The sequence below is a fragment of the Aquarana catesbeiana genome, linkage group LG07, assembly GCF_042186555.1.
Source record: "Aquarana catesbeiana isolate 2022-GZ linkage group LG07, ASM4218655v1, whole genome shotgun sequence".
Lineage (NCBI taxonomy): Eukaryota > Metazoa > Chordata > Amphibia > Anura > Ranidae > Aquarana > Aquarana catesbeiana.
Genome location: NC_133330.1, coordinates 41,313,024 through 41,337,734, shown reverse-complemented (window position 1 = coordinate 41,337,734; position 24,711 = coordinate 41,313,024). Strand labels below are relative to the sequence as shown.

At 43.5% G+C, this 24,711-nt stretch overlaps 1 protein-coding gene across 16 annotated transcripts in view; it reads right to left on the bottom strand.

Annotated features, from left to right (window-relative positions):
- Window positions 1–24,711, bottom strand: part of FOXP1 (forkhead box P1) — a 1,122,086-nt gene that overhangs the window by 893,563 nt on the left and 203,812 nt on the right. Inside the window, exon 4 of one of the 16 annotated variants that reach the window (XM_073592053.1) lies at window positions 10,113–10,197. The exons of the other annotated variants lie outside the window; for them this stretch is intronic. The gene's annotated coding sequence lies outside the window, so the exon portion shown is untranslated. The remainder of the gene's footprint in view (window positions 1–10,112; window positions 10,198–24,711) is intronic. 16 annotated transcript variants of the gene reach the window in all.

Sequence of the window (24,711 nt, the reverse complement as noted above, 5' to 3'; positions counted from 1 at the left end):
TAAAAGGAGACTGTCAGTATTCCTGTCAAAACATTTTTTGACCGGGAGGTGGGGTCGTTGGGGGTGGGGTGGAGGGTTCGCTCCTTCGGCACAGTATGATCCCGTTAGGGGTGCCGGGGGTTGAGAATACCTCTATTTCCTTAGTGCTCTCCACCAGACCAGGTTACCTAATAAGTTGGCCTCACAGGATTGGAATATCCACTTTTATTTATTTATATCCAACTTTATTTTATCCCCAATTATTAGAAGCTTACTGTTGTGAAATCATCATTTTCCAAGATTTTATGAAATGTTAATGAACATTTAAAACAATTATTAAATGTATCGTACTGTATTCTTTGTTTTTAAAAAAATAAAATACAGTATTTCAAATGTAAAAGGAGACTGTCAGTCATTGTAAACATTATGGGAAGACTGCTAACATAATTATTTTAACCATAATAATGTGAACACCTGTAAAACTAACACTCATGACATCAAATCTTTCTAAGATCAATAATAAATTTGTACTTCTATTACAACAAAACAATTAACCCAACAATAGCTAAAAATCTGACTCAAGAACCTGCCATTGTAACATGCAAGCTTTAGTGAATTTTGCCATTTACCTATACAGAAATATCTGAGGTTACACAGCTCACATTAACTTGAAAGAGCTCACAATTGGGACCCCATCCTTTCTGCCATATAGTAGGCAGTGTATAGAAAGTTAAATGTGGCATGTGACTAAATGCACAACGCTGCTCAACCTTCACAGAAAAATGCATGGGCGGGCACTGACACTCATCTTAACTAAAAGAAGGTCAGCAATGCCTGTTGTCTCTACAATACTTTTCTATAGAATTATGTGCTGTTTTTTCTTTCTAAAACATTGATTTTTGAGTAAAATATCTGTTGATCCCACCATTGACCCACTCCTGTTTGTTAGTGGTGGCAACGATCTGTAGGCTTTTATTCCCTTTGTAGCATTGCCATCACTTGTGTGCAGGCGGCAAAAAAGCCATGTCAATGTCCTACTCTGCCTTGCTCTTTCATGATCCTAATAGCCTGGGCGGTGGCCAGGTCTAGTCTGCCCTGGCAGACTGGTGGCAAGAACAGGAGGAGCCACTGCCAAACAACAGGAGGCAATAACAAGAGAAGGCACTGTCAATCACTCTTACTTGCCTTGTCAGGTGGTGCTGCTGGTTATATAGGCAGCTAAAAGCCTTACGGGGAAGGAGGTAAGAATGTCTGAATGAAAGCGGCTCCTCCTGTCATTGCCATTCACATCAGGGCAGCTTGGTGAGCCACTCCGGTGAGCCACTCTGGGAAAGAGACTCTGACTCTGACGAGCCAACTGGGAAAGAGCAATAAGTCATGGAACCTGGGACAAAAACATGTAATAAAGGTTTTTGGAAGTAATTTTATTTATACACTACCAGTAATTTGATTTGGAAGGAAATTCCAATCCTGAAAATTTCAATCACCAGAGCTGGTTCTCACCAGATGGTGGAGATGGACCAGGAACCCTAGTGGCCCTAGAGCTCTTTGCTGTGGCAGGGTTCATGACAGGCGGCAGGCAGAGAGTGCTAAGGCCTAGGCTAAGACCGTGGCTGGGGGCTGGTGGCAGGCTCAGGCAGAGGTTGTCAATGGGAAAGAAAAACAGCAGAATGGTCAGGACAACCTGGGGCAGCAAGAAGGTCTTTTCTACAATTTCTGCAGTAGCTGGCAAGAAGACTTCCCGGGCTGATGCTTAACTACCCTTTGGGTCAGAGGACGTGCCCAGAATCATTGCAGGGAGCTCTGGAAGGCCTGGCAGAGATTGTCCGAGCATTACTGAAAATACTGGCAGAGATTTTGAGAGTCCCAGCAGTCACTGTGATTACAACTGAGGTACTGGCAGTGTTTCTAGAAGTTCCATTGGACATTCTGGAGGTGCCAGGAATAAGTCCTAGTGGCCCTGTAACCATGGCATTTCAGCTTTAAATGGCACTTTCAATCTATTAAAAAAATTTCTTGTTGCAGGCTGACAAAACCTGTTTTATGCATCCCTTCATTTGGCCGAAGGGCTGCCTATGAGGTCCATTAGATAAGCAGCCCACTAGCCCAAGGGAAAGTGCTGCTGCTAATTACTAGGCAGTGGCTTAGCGTTGTCCTCTTGCAACAGGTAGTGCTGTTACTTACAGGATCTCCAAGTAAGGAATATTGAAACAGATTCAAGAAAAAATAAACTGTTTACAGTGAGCCATGATGCCAAACATACTAAGTGAAAAAAAAAAGATTCGGGGTTTACATAAACTTTAACCAAATAATACATGGCCAGCTAAACTACTGCCTCCGTAATGCACGACAGTGTGTTCCAATTCGTTAAAACTGAAAAGGTAAATGAAACTGTTCATGAAAACATGCTGGTATATTTCTTAATTAGTTTAGAAAACAGAAAAATGGAGGCTCATAAAGTAAAAAAAAAAAAAAAAGTGGTATATTGTCTATATACAGACGCCTATACATACGGTATACATGCTGGCTTTCTGCTACGACGGTTTCTGCAATAACAAGGGTGGCAGGGCAGTTTAATATTGTTCTCTTTTAACAAAAGCTGACTCGCGCCTTTTCTTCTCTTTTGCCTCATTTGGCAGTCCTCTGTAAAGATTGTTCCCAATCAAGGTTATGGAGCTGAAAAGGTTCTACTTTATTTCAGACGGATAAAACCGCTTCCATGAAAAACGCTTTGAATCTGAAAAGCGCTAACGTTATTGTGCTTTAAAAAAAAAAAAAAAAGGGAAAAAGCATTGTAATCTCATCAGAGATGGAATAAAACACTTAGATGCCAAATTTCCAGCGGAATGTCAATAGGGCCTCATGTTTGTTGCTTTGTTTCTGGTATCTCAGTGTAACCCAATTCAGACGTGCGCAAAGAAGAAAAAAATTAATTTTGAGTGGTTAATGTATCGCGATAGCACTGGTTTCAAACCTGGCTTGCAGAGTGGCGATTTAATTACACAGTGACAATGACTTACAGACATATTTTAACACTCGCAATACTCTTGTCATTGCATCGAACAGTATCCCCTAAGCTCACACTACAGCTTCTCTATAGACATTCTGTTTTACAACCTGCAAGTGGATTATTTAAGCCTCCATCTGTTTTATTCTACCCTATTTTATTGTATTTTATTCCCCATAGCTATAGCTCCTTTCACACTCCTTTCACACTCTGGAGTTTCAGGTAAAAAAATGCTCAGGAAAAGCACTGGCTGAGCCACTGGAAATCTTAATTTATGCTGCATTGTTGTAGTTGTTCAGTCGATTCTTTGTGACCTCATGGACCATAGTGCGCCAGGCTTTTCTGTCCTCCGCTGCCTCCCGGAGCTTGCTTAATGTCATGTTCATTGTTTCAATGTTGCTATCTATCCATCTTGTTTTCTGTTGTCCTCTTCTCCTTTTTCCTTCCATGTTTCCCAGCATCAGGGTGTTTTCCAATGAGTCCTCTCTTTGCATTAGATGGCCAAAGTACCGTATTTATCGGCGTATAACACGCACTTTTTTCCCCTTAAAATCAGGGGAAAGTCGCAGGTGCGTGTTATACGCCGATCCCCCTGCGATCCCGAGCTGTCACAATTTTAAAATCGCCGACCGCGATTTGAAAATGGCGCCGCCGGCGCCGAAATACACCGAGCCGGTCCTCGGCTCTTTCCGGCGGCTCTCGTTTACTTTCGGCTCCACTCGTAGTCCCGAGCGGAGCTATCCGAACTAGGTTCGGATAGCTCCGCTCGGGACTACGAGTGGAGCCGAAAGTAAACGAGAGCCGCCGGAAAGAGCCGAGGACCGGCTCGGTGTATTTCGGCGCCGGCGGCGCCATTTTCAAATCGCGGTCGGCGATTTTAAAATTGTGACAGGGGATCGAAGGCTGCACTGGGGAAGGCTGCACTGGGGAAGGCTGCACTGGGGAAGGCTGCACTGACATGGCTGTACTGACATGGCTGCACTGAGAAGGCTGCACTGACATGGCTGCACTAACAAGGCTGCACTGGGGAAGGCTGCACTGACATGGCTGCACTGACATGGCTGTACTGACATGGCTGTACTGACAAGGCTGCACTAACAAGGCTGCACTGAGAAGGCTGCACTGACATGGCTGCACTAACAAGGCTGCACTGGGGAAGGCTGCACTGACATGGCTGCACTGAGAAGGCTGCAATGATGGGCATTTAAATGTAAGTTTTTTTTCCTTCAACTTCCCTCCTAAAAGTTTTTTTTTCCTTAAAATTCCCTCCTAAATTGGGGTGCGTGTTATACGCCGGTGCGTGTTATACGCCAATAAATACGGTATTTGAGTTTCAGCTTCAGGATCTGTCCTTCCAGTGAATATTCAGAGTTGATTTCCTTCAAGATTGACTAGTTTGATCTTCTTGAAGTTCAAGGGACTTTCAAGAGTCTTCTCCAACACCATAGTTTAAAAGCATCGATTCTTCTGTGTTCAGCCATCCTTATGGTACAACTTCCACAGCCATAGGTTACTACTGGGAATACCATAGCTTTGACGATATGGCACTTTGTGAGTAGGGTGATGTCTCCGCTTTTTATAATGTTGTCTAGGTTTGCCATTGCTTTCCTCCCAAGAAGCAAGCATCTCTTATTTTCATGGCTACAGTCACCGTATGTCATGATCTTGGAGCCTAGGAAGATAAAACCTGTCACGGCTTCCATTACTTCTCCTTCTATTTGCCAAAGAGTGATAGGACCAGTTGCTGCATTAAAAGACCTTAAAGAGACCCTGTCACCAGACCCTTCATTTTAACAACAACCTTCACATAAGATTATATGTGGATTTAATGTATTTTATCATGCGCAGTGCGTGCCCGGCTGTGAAGTCACAATGCCGGTGTCGAGGAGGGGGAGAGGAGCGGGGCTTGGTACGCTCGCATCACTGGACCGTGGGACAGGTGAGTGTCCGATTATTAAAAGTCAGCAGCTACACTTTTTGTAGATGACTTTTATATGGGTGGAACTCCGCTTTAAGCTATTTTCTCTCCGGGTAAAATGTTCTTCAGAGGGAAGAACATTCCTTCCAGGAAAATACTGTATTATGGCCACTAGATGGAGGCAACCATTAAAGTATTTATTTCCTATGATCCTCTGCCCCATCTAGTGGTCATAATGCAGTATTTTCCTGATTCACTCTATTCTATATGAAAGAACATTCAGCCTGAAAATAGCCTAATAACATTTGTTTTTGCCCCCTTTCACACAGAACAAATGTACGTTTCACAAGGCAAATAGCTCTGTAAATTGTTTAATAAATACACTCCTGGGTCTGTATGGACTTGTTGAAGACACGCTTCGGACTTTGTATCAAGCGTGTGATGGGATATTTTTGATAGTGATGGATGGCTGATCTTCTCTTGGTACTGTGGTGGTGTTGGATTTTTGGATGCAATGTTTCGTCCTGGTCTTCTTCTCCCGGGGGGGACCCCCTTTTTTACTTTCTTTTTTTTTGTATAATAACTTTTCATTTTTAGAACAAAACATAACATGGCATGTCCAACAGTGTATGTCATGTAAACGACGACCACGCAGGGTCGTATCAGTCAATGTTCAATATATGGGTTGAACAGACACATACATTACCATTTACCTAAAGAAAGGTGCTAATCTAGGGATAACTCTATGGGACCCACTTACGGGGTAATCAGGAGCTCTGTAAGCCCTATATGTTCGTGGAATATATAAATAGTGTGGGACCGGCCTAGGGGCTCACGAGGGTATATTTCATTTGGGGAGCCCTTAGGTACATAGCTCGGTGGCCCACGGCCGGGGCAGGAGGGGGGGGCTCAAGGCCTCCATCAATCCGCCTCCCACTCCCACGCAGGCCCCGCGACCATGAAGCAGTGGTTTGTTCATGCAGAATTTGTCGGACTCCTAGAGAACCAGAGGTCTCCCTCGGCGGGTTTCGTGTCTATATTAGGCGTCCCACAATTAGCTATCTCGCATGAGTTTCCCTAGTATTATAATAAATTAACAGTAATAAATGTAGAGACACAAAAATAAGGGAGAATTAAAAAAAAGAGAAAAGAGGGGAGGGGGATTCAGTAAGGGGGAAAAGGGAGGATAAGAGAGGGAAGGGGGGAAATGGGGGGGGGGGAGAGGGGTTGGATCAGGTTACCTGCAAATAGTGGTGAGCTTCCTCTGCCTCTGCAACGGACCCCCTTGGAGCTGGATTCAATATTCCTTGGGTAAGTTCAGGTTTTAGGGTCTGGCCCACTGGGTTGAGTTTTTGTTAGCCTAAGTACTCTAAGGGTGGGGTCTGCCAGTTCCAATAGTGCAACGTCTAAACTAGATGGCACTGTAGTAGGGTCTGAGGTATATTCAGTCCATGACGCCCAGATGTCATGGAATCGGTCTTTGTGGCCTTTATTAGTCGCCACCCAGTCTTCAGCCTCCCGGATCTCACTAACCTTTCCGATCCACTCAGCACGTGTGGGGATCGTAGGTTTCTTCCAATTAATTGGGATGAGGCGCCTAGCCGCGTTTAATAAGTGCGGCAGCACACTTTTCTTATATTTACGTAGTGAGATCGGGGGGACCTGCAGAAGAAAGTGGGTCGGGGAAAAAGGGACTTCTATCTCTGTCACTATTTTGATTTGGTTTCGTATATCTTCCCAAAAGGATTTAATCAGAGGGCAATCCCACCATATATGTTTCAATGTACCTCTCTGTCCACATCCTCTCCAAAACAACTCGGATGTGGAAGGGTAAAAGCGGGCCAAGTCCGCAGGTACTCTATACCAGCGTGATAGTAGCTTAAAGTTTGTTTCCTGGGTCTTGGACCCTATCGAGGATGAATGAGTAAGCTGATATAAGTGTGTTAAGTCTGTCTTTACAAATACGAAGCCTAGGTCATTTTCCCAGCGTCTAATATACGCAGGTGTAGTATGAGGGAGTGAGGAGCCTAGTCATTTATATAGTTCCGAGACCAAGTGCGGTGTAGGTTCTTCTGCAATAAAAAGTTGTTCAAGGTGGGTGGGATATGAGGGGTCTCTAATCTTATGGCCTTGTAATTGAAAGAAGTGGTGTAATTGTCTATATTTCCAGAAGTCCATTGGTGTGCCCTATCGGCCTATAGGCAGAGATTCGTAGCTCAGGAGTTTGCCGTCTTTCATAAGTTTACCACAACTGGCGTCTCCACCCTCTATCCACGATTCAAAAAAACCCATTTGTTCCCCTGGAGGGAACCATAGGAAACCTCCCAGTGGGGCCAGCGGGGACACCGAGGGGGCCAATTTTAGCAGCGGGTTAATCTTATCCCAAGTTGACAATACCTGGGTTGTCAAGAGGGACGTCGTCTCCGACAGTCCTCTATGCTCTCGGGACAGCCAGGGAGCGTATGATAAATTTCTACCAGCCAGACACTTCTCTAGAGGCACCCATAGCTTAGAGCGAGTGTGGAAACGCCAGTTGAGCATTCTCTGTACCGCTATAGCCCAGTAGTATCGTCTAACGTCTGGAAGGCCCAGGCCTCCATTCTGTTTCGGGCGCCGGAGAACTCGTAGGGCTATCCTAGGTTTACGCGCATTCCATATAAAGTCTGACAGTAGGCTAGATATTTTGTCGAAGAAAGAACGGGGCAGTCGAATTGGTAGCATCTGTAAAAAGAACAGTATGCGTGGTAAGATGTTCATTTTTATTATGTTCACTCTGCCTAACCATGTGAAGGCCGTCTGTGTCCATTGGGATAGGTCTTTTTTAACTGTAGCTAGCAGTGGGAGGTAATTTGCGGTATATAGGCTGTTAAAGTTATCTGTGAGTTATATACCGAGGTATCTAATAGCCGACGTGGCCCAGGTGAAGGGGAAGGCGGATTTAAGGCTCGTTGTTAATTGGGATGTCATGCAAATGGGAAGGATTTCTGACTTTGAAAAATTAATTTTAAAATTTGAAAGAGATCCAAAGAGCTTCAGTTCCTTCATCAGATTGGGCAGTGAGATCAGGGGGTTTGAGACATGAAACAGGACGTCATCGGCATATGCAGAGAGTTTATGTTCTGTGTTGCCAACCGTAATACCCTTAATGTCAGGGTTAGCGCGTATTGTGCAGAGCAAAGGCTCCAGCACTAAGGCGAACAGGAGAGGTGAGAGAGGGCACCCCTGTCTCGTGCCATTTCTGATGGGGAAGCGAGCTGAAAGGGTTCCATTCACCTTGACCTGTGCACAAGGTGCAGAGTATAAAGCTATAATAGAGGATAACATTCTCGGACCCATCCGCAATGATCGAAGCACTTCTGTCAGGTAAGACCAGTCAACGCGATCAAACGCTTTTTCAGCGTCTGTTGACAGTATGAGGTAAGGCTGTGGTTCGGGGCGGGCACGAGCCCAGTGAATAAGGTGTACCACCCTGATAGAGTTGTCTCTGGCTTCTCTACCTGTTATGAATCCCGTTTGGTCTGGGTGGATAATGTCGGGGATAAGGTATTTAAGTCTGTTTGCCAGTGTTTTTGCTAAAATTTTAATGTCCAGGTTAAGGAGAGAGATTGGCCGATAGCTTGGGGGGACGGTGGGATCCTTGCCCTCTTTCGGGATCACGGTAATGTGTGCCAGAAGTGCCTCTGATGGGATAATTCCTCCATCTGCTATAAAATTAAAATATTTGCACATGGGAGTCTCCAGGTGAGTCAGGAAGGCTTTATAATATGCCTTAGTGAACCCATCAGGTCCAGGGCTCTTCCCATTGGGCAAGGAGTTCACCGTGGCACGAAGCTCATTTAGGGTAATTGGGGCGTCTAGATCTGAGGATTGCTCGTCCGCGAGTGTTGGGAGTCTGGCTGCGGTCAGGTAATCTCGGATCGCGTTTTGTCTAGTGTCTCGTGATGTAGGGGAGGGGTCGGAGTCTATGTTGTACAGTTTGGAGTAATAAGCTCGTAATTCAGCAGCAATTTTAGACGGGTGCAGGATCGGGGTTCCCGCAGCGCCATGTAGTTTATGTATATATGTCTGAGCATGACGCTTCCGGAGATCCCGAGCCAACATGCGACCGCATTTGTTTCCGTGTTCATAGTACCTGTGTGCCATGAATCGTAATTGTTTGCGTATTTGACGGTCGAGTAGGCGTAGGAACAGTTCGCGTAGCTCTGTCAGTTTTTTCAGTGCCTCTGGGCTTCCGTTGGCTTTGTGCCTGAGTTCTGCCTTTTGGAGTTCGGTGTGTACTCTCAAAAAATCTGCTTGTCGTATATTTTTAAGTCTACAGCCCTGGGAAATTAGTGCCCCCCGAACCACAGCCTTGTGGGCCTCCCAGACCGTCCCCTCACTCTGTTCGCCTATGGGATTCTCCGTAAAATAATGAGTTAGGGTATCCGTGACCTCAGCCATCACTACCGCATCGTCTAATAGATTTTCATTAAGTCTCCAAGTCCGAATTCCGCGCGTGCCTGATGGTAAAGAAAAGGCCATCGTTACTGGGGCATGGTCGGAAATGGAAATGGAACCAATGTCTGCAGACTGTAGAAGTTCAAGAATATTTCGATCCACATATATGTGGTCAATTCTTGTCTATACGTCATGTAATTTAGAGTAATAGCTGAAGTCACGGTCTACTGGCCTAAGCGTCCGCCAACTGTCGGTAAGCAGGTGGGACTGAATAGTCCTGCGGAAGTGCTTCAAAAATGCGTAGGAGTGTGAGGGTCTCGCATGAGAGGTGTCTAGCATTGGGTCAGGGCTTACGTTAAAGTTGCCCCCTAGGATTAGGAAGCCTTCTCTGAAATCTGTCAAGCGATCTAGCGTATTGTCTATAAAGGTAAGTTGATCAGCATTCGGAGCATAAATAGTCGCAAATGTGTATTTTTGACCAGCAATACTGCCCTTTAGGTAGACATATCTCCCCAAGGGGTCTGCGTCATGATCTGCCGGTTGGAAAGGGCATGTCTTGTGTATGGCGATAGCTGTCCCTTTAGATTTAGGAGTCGGGGATGTACTAATAAACCATTGGTTGAAAAGATGAGTAGGCAATTTGGGAAGAGATTTTGGCGTAAAGTGGGTTTCCTGGAGGAAAACCACTTGAGTTTTCAGACGTTTTAATTGCCCCCAAAGCTTACTACATTTGTGTGGGGAGCATAGGCCCCGTACATTATATGTACTTACCCGTAAGGAGGCCATGAGATGATACGTAGGTGTTCAGGGTGTGTGGTTTGCGAGGGGCCCGTTGCAGACAGCAAGGTGGAGCAACCTGTAATGAAGGAGGGGGGTAGAAAGTGGATAAGAAGAAGAGGGAGAGAAGACAAAACATGTATGAGATAAAAAAATGAAAACATAGTCATAACCGTCAAAACAGTATGGATTTTAGCATCCAAGCATGAGTAACAACTACTGGGGGTCATGCCGAGGAGCCCCCCCCTAGAAAAGGAAGGGAGTCCAGACCATGACCCCTTATCCCAAAGGGGATTAGTGCCCAAAAAAAACAGGGCGGCCTACTAGGGGGTATGTGTGCCGTCTGAAAGAGAGGGCAGGAGGTCCTCCGTCTCCGCCCACCGCATCTGACGTGGTGCGGTTAGACATGGAGAAAGTGGAGAAGCCTTAGAAAACTCAAAAACGTGCAAACCTTCAAGTAGCCTTACGGCTGATGTTAAGGGGAGAGTCTAAGTGCAATATGCATAAAAGAAAAACACTTGGAGATAAAAATCCCAACAACAGTTCGTTTGACCTAGAGAGGCATATTTGTTAGTTCCCAGGTAAGGACATTCCCAGCGAAGATTCAGAGAGATGTCGCCTGCGATTTCTCCTGCGGTTCTGGTTTCTGGCGGGTTGCCACGGTTGGTGGGTAGGTAGTTTAGCAGTTCCCAGTTCTGAGGAACATCTCCAATCAGGAAAGTCTACCGGGTCCAGATCCAGGGAGGTCAGAAAGTGCGGGAGGTCATCTTTGTTGCGAAGAGTCATGGTTCTGCCATCTTTGGTGACTTGAAGGCTGAAGGGAAATCCCCAGCGATACACCAGGCCTGCATCCTGAATAGCTGTTAGGAGAGGACGTAGTGCTCTACGTTGCATGAGGGTGCGTCTCGAGATGTCCTGGTAAAAGGCCAAGTGTGCACCATCAAAATCAAAATAGGGTTTCCCCCTCATTTTCTGCATGATGCGGTCTTTTAGTGTGTATTTATGCAATTTACAAATGATGTCTCTTGGATTGTTTGCATTCTGAGATGGGGGTTTCAGGGCCCTGTGTGCGCGGTCTATTTCGATCGTAGCAGTGGCAGGCAGCCCTAGGATTTCCTTGAAGACTCCTTCCAGAGTGGGAATAATGTCCCTGGCTCCAGTAGCTTCAGGCAGGCCTCGTATCCTGATATTTGCCCGTCTGCTACGGTTCTCTGTGTCATCTAACTGACATAGCAGGGCCTCAATCTGCTGGCCCTGTATGTTGCATTTGTCCTGAAGCATGGAAATGACAGGGAGTGTTTCCTCAAGTTTCTGTTCCAGGGACTCGAGCCTGCCTCCTAAGTGAGTTGTGTCGGCTTTGAGCTGAGCAATGTCCTCCTTAAAAGCTTTTTCCACCCTGTCAGCAAAGCGTTCCAGATCAGCTTTCGTGGGTAGGGACATAATATGGCGCCTGATATCTGCATCTGCCAGGGGGTCTAGGTCAGCGGAGTCACCTTCCTGGGAATTGGGGGAGCCTGGGGAGATCAGGGGGACCGAGTCACTCACCGACCCTGGAGATGGTATGGGAGATTCGTCCAGTTGCTGTGACTGGCCAGCGGAGGTCTTTGCGGCCTTGTTTGCACGCTGTGTCTTCCCGGTCAGCGCCATCTTGGAAGGCTCGCGGCCTCTCCCGGTCTGCCCTGGGTAAAAGGAATCCAGCTGGGATTGCCGCGATCGGTCAGTCCGTTGTGGCTGGGAGGATGCCCGGTGTCTCAGGGACATAATTCGCTGCGGGAGTGGGTGTTATCTCCGCTGTGAGGCTGAAAAGGTGCAGCGGTGGAGCAGAGCTGAGAAGGCACACGTCCTCACTCCTCCATGGTCCGGACACGCCCCCTTTTACTTTCTTTTTAATCTCCCTCTATATCTAATCTCCTTCTGCTATTTATAATTGTCACTCTGCAATAACTCAGTAATCTAACAAATGCTTTTAACTCTAAAACTCAACTCCTCCATGATGAAACTTGTATGCAGGCAATACCCTGTTTTGTCCTCTCCCCTTTTTTTTCTTTTGGCTTTTTTGTATTGCATTTATTTTATTTTATTTTTTTTACCTTACTCATACAAACCTTTGCTATGTTATACGTAGTTTTGTTTCATATTGAATAGAAAGGTGACCTGTTAACTTAATATTACAAATGCCTTTATTGCAATGTTATCTCATATCTTTAATACATGATATGTTCATATTTCTAAAACATGAATTCATTCACCTGGAAATGTATGATCCTTGTTTGGCTGTCCTGCTAAATAGATCTTTTACGTCTACATTTCTTTGTTACATTGTGAAATATATTTTCTCCTTTTGAAAACTCAATAAAACCAGATTAAACATAAATACACTCCTGGGTGTTATTCATTGAGGTATAGCTTTGAGCCCAAGCTGCACGACGATGCCACCCTGAGAGGTGTGCCATGACAGCCAGGGCATTAGGTTGTATGATGCAGGACTTTATTAACCACTTCACATCCGGGGCAATTTTTACATTTCACACACATATTAAAATCAGCATTCTTTGCTAGAAAATTACGTAGAACACCAGAACATTATATATTTTCTGAAAACAGAGGCCCTGTAGAATAAAATGGTGGCAGTTGCATTTTTAAAGACTAATGACATCTAGTAGTGAAGAAGACTTTATGCGGGGAACAGCTCCAGATTGTAGGCAAGCATTGAGGTAAAAGCTTTTTTAAAGGTGTAGTATTTTTTTTCTAAAGTTCTGCTATAAAAAAAAAATATATATAATTGTACATTTTATTTTTTACACCAAAGCATAATGAAGTAAATTAATACAATATCACTATAACACTGCCTGTAACACATGTGAAAGCATATTAACTGAAGTACAAAACCTCAGAAAACAGAGATCAGAAAATATATTTTTACCACTTCCTCAGAAAAAAAAAAGCATGCATAACATAACAGATTTTTATTTAGGGATTTCAGCTGTGAGTTAAAATGAATCTTCTGATCCTGTGTAGAAAATAATAGACAAGCATTCATCTATATTAGCCCAGCCATCCCTTGATGGTGTTACATGGTGTCAGATCTATATTTGGGATCTGTAACAATTTCATCTAGGCACTTTCACCGGGCGGCGACACACGCAGAGCAGAAGATGTGTAATTAATTCAGACTTGCAACAGTGTTATCACCTTCAGTAACTACATTATCACTTACTAATAAGGCTAAGAGGGACACCTACACCTCTGCACTAGTTCAATTGAAGCATGTGTTACTGCTAGTGTAGACAATTATTAATAGGTCCTATACAATAGATAGCTATAGGTGTACAATTTCTTACAGGGACAGCATAATAAGTTACTGCAAAAAAGACAAAATAATATACCACTCTGTCCAAATAGCCAAATATGATACTTAAAGTGGGCCTGTCAATAAAATTCACTCAAATCAACGTCAGCACCAGCAAACCAACATATCCGTAGTGAAAAAAAATTGTGATCCATGGCTAAGAAATTGTGGTTTTCCATACCTTCATGTGATTTAAGCCTAAAGAGACTCTGTCCACAGACCATTAAAAGAGAAGTGTGGGATTTAAAAAAAAAATAACAATAATACTCGCCTAGATGGCTTTAACACTGATCCCCCGCCGCCTCCAGACCAAGAACTGAGCGCTCAAAGACTGCTGATCACTCAGTTCTTGGTCTTCAGTGAGCAGAGAGCAGGTGATTGACTCTGCTCTGCCCCTCCAGCGCTCACTGGAGAGCTGGGCTGTGGAGGGGGCGGGAGATTGGCTGAGAGGCTGAGCCAGCTGCCAATCCAAGTAACTGGATCACTGTCAGCATTGATCCAGAGCCTGAACCGGTTGGGTGACGTCAATTGACAGCGAACTTTACCCTGCTGTCAGCTGAAAACGGGTCACAGGAATGCAGAACAAAGTGCACTCCTGCCACTCACAGGAGAAGTAGGGCCAAAAGAGCTTTAAATTTAATACCAAGTTCCCCAACAAGATTTTATATGCATTTAACATATTTTAGGCATGCCATTTACCCAATTTTTGGTGACAGGGTCTTTTTAAGCAGCCTAGATAACAAGGACTCTGGTTACCAACACTGTGGGAGTTTCACATCTTTTTTAGATTACAGAACCGATACTGTTTTCAATCAGACAGACCCATTCTGATAGGGTTGCAGTGAGAGAAGAGCCTCACCAAACCATAAGCAGGAAGCAGAGACTGCATATGTAATCAAAGTCTGTACGTACCTAGTTAATTACAAACTATACATAGATACAAAGTCTTGCATTCAAATCCTGCAAAGTCCATGATAAGCTATTACAGCTTTCACAGAAAAATCTAAATATGGTACTAAAACAATCAGAAAGCACTCCATAGAAATGCTGTGTGGGTGCTTCTGCATATGCCTTTGTAAAGTGAGTTAAACATTATGCAGGCCTCTAGCCTAACCACTCTGGGTAACCTTGCTCTGACCTAAACCCCAAGTAAAGGCAGATTTACAGCTTGGGAGTCTGAACTGTGGTCAGTCTTTGTTCATAGTCAGGATAAAAGAGCTTGTAATAATCGTGGCCTTCTGACTGTCTTTATTCTGCAAGATAAAGTCTCAGTGTCTGCTCCTCTAAGGGGGTCGGACTAGGTGTGCTCTTAGTAAAATCTACAGAAATATGCATATATAGCAAGAATTTGGCCAAAGAGATACACTATATTACTAAAAGAATTGGGACGGCTGCCTTTACACGCACATGAACTTTAACGCCATCCCAGTCTTAGTCCGTAGGGTTTAATATTGAGTTGGCCCATCCTTTGCAGCTACAAAAGCTTCAACTCTTCTGGGAAGGCTGTCCACAAGGTTTAGAAGTGTCTATGAGAATGTTTGACCATTCTTCCAGAAGCGGATTTCTGAGGTCAGCAACTGATGTGGACAAGAAGGCCCAGCTCGCACTCTCTGCTCTAATTCATTCCATCGGTTTGGGGTCAGGACTCTGTGCAGGCCAGTCAAGTTCCTCCACCCCAAACTAGCTCATCCATGTCTTTATGGACCTTGCTTTGTGCACTAGTCCAAATCATTTGGTGGAGAGGGATTATGGTGTGGGGTTGTCTTTCAGGGGTTGGACTTGGCCGCTTAGTTCCAGCGAAGGGAACTCCTAAGGCGTCAGCATATCAAGACATTTTCGACAATTTCATGCTCCCAACTTTGTGTGAACAGTTTGGGGATGGCCCCTTATTATTCCAACATGACTGTGCATCTTTGCACAAAGCAAGGTCCATAAAAGACATGAATGAGCGAGTTTGGGGTGGAGGAACTTGACTGGCCTGCACAGAGTCCTGAGTCAACCCGCTAGAACACCTTTTGGAAGAATTAGAGCGGAGACTGTGAGCCAGGCCTTCTCATCCAAATCAGTGCCTGACCTCACAAATGCGCTTCTGAAAGAATGGTCAAACATTCCCATAGAAATAATCCTAAACCTTGTGGACAGCCTTCCCAGAAGAGTTGAAGCTATTGTAGCCACAAAGGTTGGGCTAACTCAATATTGAACCCTACAGACTAAGACTGGGAAGCCATTAAAGTTCACGTGCGTGTAAAGGCAGGTGTCCCAATATTTTTGGTAATATAGTGTATGTGAGATATGTACATAGGAAAGAAATACAACTGTGTAGACTGCCTGCATAGAGCATTGCCACTGCAACAAAAAGTTTAGTGTTACTTGTATTATTCCTGTATATGGGTAATAATGGATTAAAAATGCAATGTTAAAGTGTATCAAAAGGCAAAACCGTTTTTTTTTAAGGTTTTGGATAGAATTGGGAAGGGTTAGAGTAAATCACAAGTTTTTATTACATAAAATTCATTGAGAGCGCCAAAAAAATGTCCAAGAGTCCAAGTTTTTTTAATGATAAAAGGGATTCACAGCAGAAAATTCAATGCATTTTGAGGGCCAACACCTCCCCCCTCCCCTTCATCAGGGCTATGAGCTTTTGTGTTAAGTTTTTATTGCTGCCTGTGTCCCCATTGGGACGATTCATCCCTTTTTTTTGTACTAGTGACCACAGATACTGAGAAAGAAAGTTAGGGGAAATCCAAAATATTAGAGTTGTCCCCCAGAAAAGTAGTAAGGAGAAATCTTCAAATGGGGACACATGTCCTGGAGGCAATTGTCTATGAGGGAAATTCTCCTGACTTTCTTCTGCGACTGTGGGACAGGAATTGAAAGGAAATTTCCCCAGCGGTACACAGATCAAAAATTAAGTTAGCCACCTCAACTCAGGAAGGTTTTACCCCCTTCATGACCAGGCCATTTTTTGCTATTTAGCACTGCGTTACTTTAACTGGTAATTGCGCGATCATGCAACGCTGTACCCAAACTAAATGTATATAATCTTTTTTTTCACACAAATAAAGATTTCTTTTGGTAGTATTTCATCACCACTGTTTTTTTTACTTAAATTAAAAAAAAACAATATTTTTACACCCCAATGTAAGGTTATTTTTCCTATTAACTACAACAAGCTGTAGTTAGATACATTAGATATTGGCAGGGGTTCACTGAGACTTGAAAGTTATTTCATTGGTTTCTCTACATGTAAAGTGGTTCTTCAGTCATTTTTTTTTACTTTCCATCTAATAAATCTTCTACTACATTGCAAAACATTTTTTTCTGCCAGTGAATACCTTATACAGCCCACTTCCTTTTTCTTGTCTGGTCATTAGCCTAGGCTTATGACATCATGCACAGCTCTCTCTCTCACTCTTTTGAGAATTTGCCAGGAAGGGAGCATGAGTCATAAGAGGGCCAATGAGAGCTGCAGGGCTGCTGAATTGGAGGTGTGCCTCTGTGTGTCTGTGTAAATCCAGGAAGTAAACAGGCAGCAGCTTCAGCGGCCCACAGTTAAAATGGCTGCAGCCAGACTTAGTGGAGGGAGATTTCTGCAGCATATTTGGCAAGTACAGAATTACATTATATATAAAATAAAATGCAAAGTGGTTGGAGGGAAGCTTCAGAATGACAAAGAATTTATTACAAATTATGTAAGCAGACTGCAGTTCTTCTTTAAAACATTGAGAAGGGCTGCTTTAGAGCCTCTGATGTGATCCTTGAGGATGCACTACTCCACAGTTCCTGCAGCTACAGAGGTCAGTGAGGGATTGTTTTAAAGCTATTTTGCGGTTTGCTAGGAATATGTCAAAATTTTAACATCCAAAGTCTGAGCACAGGTGCATTTAAGGGGACCTATATGCCCTAACTGTATTCTTTGAAGCTGGAGCCTACCCCCCTTCAGTGCACTGTGAAAGCAATGCTGCCAGTGAGCACTTGTGTGCTGACTCTTCTGCCAAGAATAGTGCAAAGCATTTCAAAAGGACTGTGTTTCTATAGAGATTCTCAGCACTTTCAAATCCTGCAGGCAGCCCAAGTCCTTCAAGCAACCAACTACACCTATTCTAAGAATTTCTGATCTGGCTGTTTCCCCAGTGTACAGATTTCCCTGTACTTCCTGCGTGGTCACAGAAACAGGATCTGCCCCCATGCAACACCGTCAGCACTAAAATAAACACACATAAGAAGCAATGTGATTTCAATGCTTATTCGAATAGTATAAATGCAAGGTAATCTTTAAAGGAGATCACTGGCTCTGGAGAGGCAGCTCTTAATCATACAGGCCTCTCAATTGTTACCAGGAAGCAGAGACATCGAAATGTGTGTCAAACCACAAAGTGCTATAGTCATAATATCATCACAAAGAAACAGCCAACACATTTCAGGGGCATCTCCCCCTTCATCAGGGTTTTGAAGAATAGAATAAGGATTTATATAGACTCACAACTACTGATTAGATTGATATAATTCAAATTCAAAAATGAGGTTGTGCACCAGATCAAATATAGATCTATTTGGTTATAGTCTCCTTCGCAAGTCCTTATTCTATGTTTCTCAGTCCTAAAAATGGGGGGGTTTGTTTCAGCTTAGGTTCTGCCCCAAAGGAAGGTTTGCTACCCCATACTCATTTTTAGTCTGCAGGTCTATTTCCCTGTGTACAAAGTGATCACCCATATTATTACCCAGCTGCCTATTTCACGTACACACACAAACCGAAAGCATCCAGGAAAAGCATGCCGAGGTGGCGTCACCGTCTTATTTTACCCGCTTCGCCTTCCTATACCCAAATTACACGACTGTAATTATTTTGACAACATAATGAAAAGAAAATTGGATTTGGGCACTGCAAGTTTATCTAATAATTCTATTTCTCTCCAGACTTCACAGCAGTGACAGTCACAAAGAGACCTGTCCATTCCAACAGGGGAAATATTTGATTTTTTTTTTTGTTCCGAGCGTTATTTATTTTAAACAAGTTCCTATTATCAGAGCGGATATGATAGCTGAATAATAAAAAAAAAAGGGGGGGGTGGGAGAAAAATCAAGAAATTCCGGTATTTCAAGGCACTATTTTTTTTTCTCTCCCGCTCTCACTTTTGACATTTTCTTCCCCTGGGAAGACAAGATAAAGATGCTGTCACAAATGGGTGACTTTTCTTGTCAAATGACAGATTTGATTCTCCATAGCAACGGCAAATCAAGGTGTTAGCCTGAATTAAAGGCTCGTTTAAACGGTGATTCCATATTTATAAAAATGGTCTCAAATGAAATGAGTATTAAGTAAGGAGGGTTATTTTTTTTCCTCTTCATTCCTTTCTTTGTTTTTTCTTTTTTTGTTTTTTTTTCTCCTCTGTGTAGAATGAGGACCCAGGCTGAACAGAATGAAGCGTATTTACATTTTGAGGGGAATGCTAACATATTGTGTGAGCAGATGTACAAACAAGAGAGGTCGCAGGGGTCAGGTGCAGGATTCTGATTTACAGTACTGGAGCTGGTATACAGATGGACAGCGATTGTACAAGAGGCACAGAGTAGGGGGCACAGAGAAAGGAAACAGGCAACAGATGAACATTGTCCTTTCTTGAGTTAAAAAAAAAAAAAAGGACAAACACATTATTTGTTTTAGTAAAGAAAAAAGGGGACATGGAAAACGTAAAGCACATTGAGCTGCCATATGAACATTCAGATAGGTGAAAAAGGGAGGATTGTGTATTGCAGGCACCACTGCTGTTTTCATATATCTATGGGTTTCCTACCTGCCATCTGATGACTTGTAGCAGTAAGATGAACACACTATCTCTTATTAAAGAGACCCTGTTGTCAGACCATTCATTTCAACAATAATGTTCCCATACAATTATATGTGCATTGAACATATTTTACGTACCGTATATACTCGAGTATAGGCCGACCCGAAGAATATAAGCCGAGGCACCTAATTTTACCACAAAAAAACTGTGAAAATGTATCGACTCAAGTATAAGCCTAGGGTGGGAAAATGCAGCAGCTACTGGGTAAACAATGCCCATTTGCAGCCTCACTGTGCCCATTTGCAGCCTCACTGTGCCCATTTGCAGCCTCACTGTGCCCATCTGTAGCCTCACCGTGCCCATTTGCAGCCTCACTGTGCCCATCTGCAGCCGTACCTTTAAATACTAAAACAGTGGGTGTCTCCCGCTGTGTTAAGCAGTCTGTTCGGCGGCCGTCCATTGTAACAAAGCCCCGCTTCTTCCTTGTCTATGATAGACATAACACTGATAGTTTCCCAAGATTGTATCAGTGTTCAGTGTTCTGTCTATCATGGACGAGGAGGAGACGGGGCTTTGTTACAATGGAAGGCCACCGAACAGACTACATAACACAGCGGGAGACACCAAAGGTACAGCTGCAGATGGACACCCTCACTTGAGACCTTCACTCGAGTATAAGCAGTGGGGGGGGGGGGGGTTTCAGCCTAAAAAATGTTCTGAAAAACTCTGCTTATACTTGAGTATATACGGTATATTATTTACCTGTAAAAGCCTCTCTTGTGTAGACATCAGAAAGACCCGAGACTGCTGCTGGACATCGCCATATTGGATGTGATGTTAGCAATCTTTTCCTCTTAAAGTAAAACTTCACCTAAAAGATCATCTTCAGCCTGTTTGCAAAATACTAAAAGCCAGCAGCTACAAATACTGTAGCTACTGATTTTTAATTAAAAGACACTTACCTGTCCAGGGATCCAGAACCAAACTCGCCTGGGATGGTTCTTCACTGGTCTTTGGGTCCGAAGTGCCGGCATGTTTAGTGTGGGAAGCCATTGTTGTGACTCCTTGGGCTTCACAGCTGGCTTTCCACTGCGCATGCACGAGCCACGATGCGCTGTGCAAACAATACAGTGGTAACCGCGCTAGCCGAATAACACCAATCATAAGTTAATACAAGAGCTGCTAGCACACTATGAGATATTTATCACAGCAATGACCAAAGTAACAAAATGTGCTGCAGTGCAATTTAAATAAAATGGGTATAAGGGAAAAAAATCTCAAAATGGAGTCCAACATTTGAAAGTTCAATCCCACAATCCCTCCTGCATCTTTTTTAACCCGCCCCCCTCCTGGTCCTGTCCCCCTCCTATCTACAATATAATAAACTCTGTACAGACCTCAGATCAGAGAGGGTGTCCCTCCTCTAGTAGTAGTTCTGGTGCTTAAGTGTTTAAAGCGGAGTTCCACCCGCTTATCTGTCTCCTCCCCCCTTTGGTGCCACATTTGACAGGGAGAGAGGGGAGTGGGTACCTGTCCCCACTTCTGTTGGCACTTGCCGTGTCGAGGTACGTCAGAAGTTTGGCCCCCTCTTCCTCCCTCCTCCTTCCCCTGCTGCCAGGCCAGTAAGAGAGCACAGCAAGCTTCGCGCAGTAGGGACCCGGCAATGAAGTCACAAGACTTCACTGCCGAGTTCTCTTACCGGCCATGGCAGTGGCTGCACCCGACAGCTGATGGAAACATCGGCTGCGGTGCCGACATTGCTGGATTCCAGGACAGGCAAGTGTCCTAATATTAAAAGTTAGCAGCAACAGTAGTTGTAGATGCTGACTTAAAATTTTTGCAGGGGGAGGCCCGGAACACCGATTTAACTTACATAAATAAGCCCCATCACCACCACCACCACACACGGTCGGGCTCAGCTCTGATCTGTCGCCACTGTGCTGGAAATTATATGCACTGGTCTGTATAGAACGTACAATATGGTTTCAGTAGGGTACAGACTGATCTTACCCTGACACCATATACAGACCAGTCTGTACATTATATACACTGGTCAGCACGGTGTCAGGTTACACCTGGTCTTATACCCTGTAAACCATAATATACATTATACACAGACCAGTCTGTACCCTGACACCTTGCTGTACATGCTGACACTGTAGTTTTGTAAATACATTAACCTGTTTCCAGGACTTGCCTCCCTCAGTACCCTGAGGAATCTAGAATCCAGGGACCATTCCACAGCTGCCAATACAATGTTATCCACAGTCCTCCACACATGTTCATGCTTCAACGCCCGAGCCCCTTGAATACCTGCCCACTCGCTGGCATTGGATGGCACAGGCAGCCGCTCTCCTATTGGCTTTCATTAGTCCAGGAAGAGAGGAGTCACTTTTCCCTTCCTCTGTTTACAGAGGCACCGCAGCGATGCTTAGACTAGCAGACTCTCACTGTCAGTTCTTCCCACTGGGCTGCCTGCAGGGAGGGATTTACATTTAATCGCCCGCCCCATTCCTGAACTCACTGATGAGAGAGGGAGCCACCGAGGCGGTTCCTCTATGCTGGCGCCGCCAGTGCAAGTGACTGCCTGGCTGCAGAATTTCTACCTCCCTAATCCTGCTGGCCCTGGTGGCGGCACCCCCCTAGCGATGCCACTGGTAATATTCACATTCACACAGGAGAGATACCACAGTATACTTTAGCTCCTCGATCGGTCAGTGCAGGCAGCTGGAAGGCTGCCTTGGGTGACAGATCAGGAATAGTTTGGTTATTTTACCTGGGGAGCCCATTGCTGAGGACACAGATTGGGAGCTGTCTGCATTGACCCGATCGGGGAACCGATGTTATAAAATAATATCCAATCAGTGCAGCACTCTAGGAATAAACCCAAATAAAAATCTGCTACAGTAATAATAATATGACATCTCAACAGTGCAATACAATACCATGACACACTCATATGCCTTCACAAAAGTGCAATAATTGAAATATGTGTGTATCCCAAAAGCAACAGAGCCTTGTGTAGACACAAAACAAACAACATTGAAAAAAATTAAAATATGAATAAAAAAGAAAAAACGTCCTTGAAGTGTCCATATTCTCTTATTTTTTCCCCATTGCTCTTACATGTGATCTCCTGAAAGATAACTGTGTGAAGTGTCTGATGAAGTCCATTATGGCCGCAATGCGTCAGTAAGCTATTTTGATAACGTCATCAGACTGATGATGAGTTAGTGAAGTGTCGTCATTACAGAGTGATAGAGCAGTTCTTCCATAGCGCTGTGTTAAAGTGATTGTAAATGATCACCTTGTAAAACAACCCATTCAGTTTAGAAATAGAAATGAAAGGCAAAACATTTTTGTATAGATATATATATATATATATAAAAAAAAAATACCTTTTTTGCCAGGAACACCAGGGATCTCACACAAAGGAAGCAATACAAAGAGAACAGGATACTTTCTCATACAGGTACATGGTACAGTAGGCACACATCAGGAATATGAAGTGTTGGGGTAACAAACGCTTTAAGTATACTCCTGTCATTTCATATAGTAGATTTATATCTGAGATTAGATTTAATTCCATTACTTATATTTCTAATCTGCTTGGAGAATTTTAATAAGATAACAGTGAGCACTATGCAATTTTCTTTTTCTTACGTCCGAGCCGTGTGCACAGATTTGTTTGCCACCAGGTGGAGGGAGTGTGCACTTTCACAAAGTTATAGTGCGTGGGAGGAGCTTAGGACGTTCAGTGCTGCAATACACCTGAAGGTTAACAGCAGCTGTTTCTCTATGGGAAACCTCGTCCACAGCGGCTGACTGCAATCTGCATATTTGAATGCTTCTAATAGACCGGGAGTTTGTGAGTGTATCTCTTGTCCCTGTTTTGCTTGTGCACTATCTAGTAAGTTCACTGCACAATGATCTATTTTTTCTTTGCTTGCTTTGCATAAAACCTTTATACTGAGAGCCGAATCACCAGCAGTATTATGGCTAAAGTGGGATGCAAGAAAAACTAAATATCCTGATACAAACGATCTAACCCAGTGAGTCAATCAATCTGGATTAAGGGAAGGAACTGTTTAATTATTTTTACTTTCCCCCACTATTTATCTCTGCCTGGACATTGTACTCAGAGTGTCATTATTATTTTATTTATATTCACCGTCACATCACCAATTTGAAGATTCATTTTGGCAATTTTAACACATGTATTAGCACCATAATTATTTATCTATTTTATTCACATGTATGCATTTTTTATTCCTGGATTTAAGCTTAGTCGCAGCAGCATATTGTGCACTATTTATTTAAAGCGCATCAATTTTATACTTAATAGTGCATAAGAAGATCACACGGAACAGGACTCGTGAAGAGCGTACATTTTATGGACTTTTTTTCAGTTCTGTTCTTTTTGGTCTTCACACAAGGCTGTGCTGTTAAAGATTTGCTGTTTTGGGATACACACACTTATTTCACTTAGTGCACTTTTGTGAAGGCATATTAGTGCGGTATGGTATTGTACTGCACTGTTGACATATCACATTAATATTAAAGCAGTATTAAACCCAAAAGCAAACATTTAAATCTATATTGCATTTTACCAATTCCTAGAAGTGATGACTGCATTAGTTTTCACTTTTAGGATTTCTTTCTTCTATGTTCATCTGGTGATCCAGCCAGCAAGTCTGTTTTTCTAAAAGCTCAAGCTCTCCAGCAAAATGTATTAATTTACATTGATCAGACAAACCATTTAACACTGGCAGGTGTGATTAAAATGATCAGCTTTTATTTATTCATGTAAAATCTTTATCCCAAAAGGAAAAAAACTGTCTGGTGTAATGGATTATATAGTGTGAGTGGAGTTTGGCTTCAATTAGTTAGTGTATTTAATTCTGCAAATACGTTTAACAATACCCCCCTGACAATACAGCTGTCTGCTGTGCCTCCTGTGTTTATTCATACAGAGTTGTGTCTCACTAATACAGGAGGTGTGCTACTGGCCAGATCACTAGGTGAAAATAGAGGGAAAAAGCCAAAGACAAGAAAACTGATACAGCCACCACATCCAATGATTGGTAAGCTGCAATATAATACATTTTTGGTTTGCGCCTTTTAACATGTGTTGGCTTTTCCTTTTGATGTTTAATGATGAAATAAACTTGTCATAATATATCCTCAATTGTTCTGGCACTCCTGATTTTAATGTACCCATTGGATTTCACCCAGGAGGCCTATTTACGTCCATGAGCTGCCAACTGGAGCACTACATACACCTCAAAATGATATCTTGACTGTGGAATCGATCTACAGGTTCATCCACAGCCTTCTACCTCCACCTCCCACAAGGCTCATGAGAATGTGAACCCTGCCAGCAACAGCTCAGACAGAAGACAAATCTACAGGTACGGCGGAGACCCTTTTAACTGTTAGAATAGTACCGTCAGAA